Raw genomic sequence first — 2,743 nt, 5'->3', positions numbered from 1 at the left:
CTAGACGTGTTTGTCGTGGTTTCTGAAGCCCTGATTACTGATCCATATCTGAATTAGGCCCCATTTACAAGTCTTGTCTGGGATTGAGCTGCATTTTTGCTTTGGCCTCTCATTGACCCATTACTACTGAAAGACCCATGAAATAAGGCAACATGCCGGCACCTCTTGGAGCCTGCCAGACAGATTCAAGAACCTGGGGGGGAGGTGTTCTCATCTGCCTCAGACTTCAAAAGGGCATACTATGTGACTTGAGTCTTCAAGGCCCTTTCAGGATATGCAGGGTGAAGTAAAGTAGTGGAAAAATCCAAAGTGGCTGGGCAAGGCTTTCAGGAAGCCAGTCTTTAGAATTTAGGGATTCATTATCTGGGCCATCATGATGGGGAGTCCCTTTGAGCCACAGTATCTGTCTGGGATTCTCCCCAAAGGTAGGCTCTCTAGAACTAATCCTCTTTCTAAAAATAGGGTTTTATCACACCCAGAACCTTGAGTTCTATGATCCTAGGATCCCTCATCTTACATAAGGAAATTGATGGGCCCCAGCAAGGCAAAATGACTTTAAAGATCATACATAGGGCTGGTCATTGGCAGAGGTCACATGTATTTGACTCCCCAGTGTAAGTAGCACTTTTTTCTATGCTGCTTCAATGTTATGTAATGATTCATGTGCTAAATATAATAAATAATGGGAAAATGAACTAAGTGCAAGAAAATACTAAATGCACAAAAATTCTTACACAACTTTGTTTAGTTCAGAATTGTCATTGTCTTGTTTAAATGCATTTAAGCAGTTGCCCCTAGTCACTATATATATATTATATATATATATGTATGTATATAGAGTATATATTTTAGTCTATATTTGTATTTTTTTCCTTCTAGATGTTCTCTCTATTTTAGAACAGTAAAACCAATAGAGAATGGAGTGATTAAGCAAAGCCTTAAGTCTATCAAAAATCTTGGCTAGAGAAGCAATGTAGCTACAAAGAAAATCTGGCCATGGTACAGACTTTTACTGTAAACAAAATAAGTGTTCCAGTTGAGACAAGCACTTGTAACCCACAAAATCTGTTCTACCCCAAAGCTTATGTTTAGAATATCATTGTTAACTCTGGTTTAATATTGGAATCAGTGATGCACAACTCTGTGTCACCAGTCTGCTGCTCTTAGTGTTGTGAACAACGCTGAAGCCATTCTGATGTTGGTCTGCCAGCATTAATTCTGGGTACCACCTTCTGGCTATGGGATTGCATTTCTTCTTGAAGCATATTCCCACTGTTGATATAAGAGAGGATCCTGTACATCCTTCACACAGAAAAAAACTGAAGGTGACTTGTAGCAAACAGAATCCCTAGGAGACTTAGTCAAGACAAAGAATGTGGTGGGGCAGCTAGGTAGCCCAGTGGATAGAGCACCGACCCTGGAGTTGGAAGTACCTGCATTCAAATCTGACCTCAGACACTTACCTAGCTATGTGGGTTTGGGCAAGCCACTTAACCCCATTGCCTTGAAAAAACTAAAAAAAAAAATAAAAAAAAAGAATGTGTCCATTTCTCTTTGGACTGCTGTTAGATGAGTCAGAATCAGATTTGGTATCTGCTGGTGGTCCTTAGGTTATAAGTCACTGTCCTTCACATAACCCTAGACAGCAACCAGAATAAACTATTTGCTATACCCTCAATATATCCTTTGCTTTCTTTAACCATTATGCCATTTCCTATTCCTAGAATACCGATCCTTTCTTTATCTCAGGCTATTAAAAAATCCTACTCGTCCTTGAAGATTCAGTCATTCCACTTGTATTTTTTTTAATGATTTTTCTCAATCATGAATTAACCCTTATCTCCTTTGAAATCTCAAATTATTTTCTTTGCATCAACCAGGCACTTGCTCATTCTAATTCTATATATTATTTGTTTGTGAACATGTCGTGTTTTTTCCCTCACCCCCAAGCACTTAATGAAATTGAATTAACAAAGACCTTCCACCCCCCCCAACTGCAAGGTTTTCTATTTGCTAGGACTTCCTTTTTCCTTAGGAAACAGACAAAAGAATTGATAGCAAAAGAATTCACATTGGAATTTTCATTTTCACATCAGAATCCCTGATTTTTGACAGACATACCTCAAGAGGGAGAGAATCGTTAAAAAGATGCTATAAAGATCTTGAAGATCCCAAGGACATGAGAAATTTCAGGAAAAGAGTATTGTCCCAAGAAGCCTACTCATCAAAGAAAGACATCTAGGACTGCCTTGCAGATAGAAGCAGTCACAGTGCCCCCTGCAGTGAAGTCCTATACCATCAGGGTCCCTAGACTGCCCCTAGTGTGTGATGAAAACAGGTACCTTCTACCTTGTTATATGCATTAATTGGAGGCAATTCCAGCATAGAACTGACTGGTAGGTTGCTGGTAGCTATTGACTGTAGCTGCTATCTTCCTGTTTGGGGTTCAGGTATACTATTTTCCAGGAGTGCTAAGTTTTTCATTTCCTTTTCCTAGATTTTTTATTCAGTCTCTAAATATCAAGTACTTACAATATTCTAGACTCTGGGTTAAGAGCTGGGTGGGTGGCTAAACCGGACAGACCCTGTCCTCAAGGAGCTCAAGTTCTAATTTATTCTGATTTTACATTCCCTAATATTTATGTGCAAGTTAACTCAAATTCAGCATGTCTCAAACAGAATTCACTATTAGACATTTCCTAATAGACAGCCTCCATTCTCTCCTTTCATGAATGCCACTAGT

This window comes from Macrotis lagotis, chromosome 4 (assembly GCF_037893015.1).
Source record: "Macrotis lagotis isolate mMagLag1 chromosome 4, bilby.v1.9.chrom.fasta, whole genome shotgun sequence".
In the NCBI taxonomy this organism is placed as follows: Eukaryota; Metazoa; Chordata; class Mammalia; order Peramelemorphia; family Peramelidae; genus Macrotis; species Macrotis lagotis.
This window is presented reverse-complemented; position numbering follows the sequence as displayed.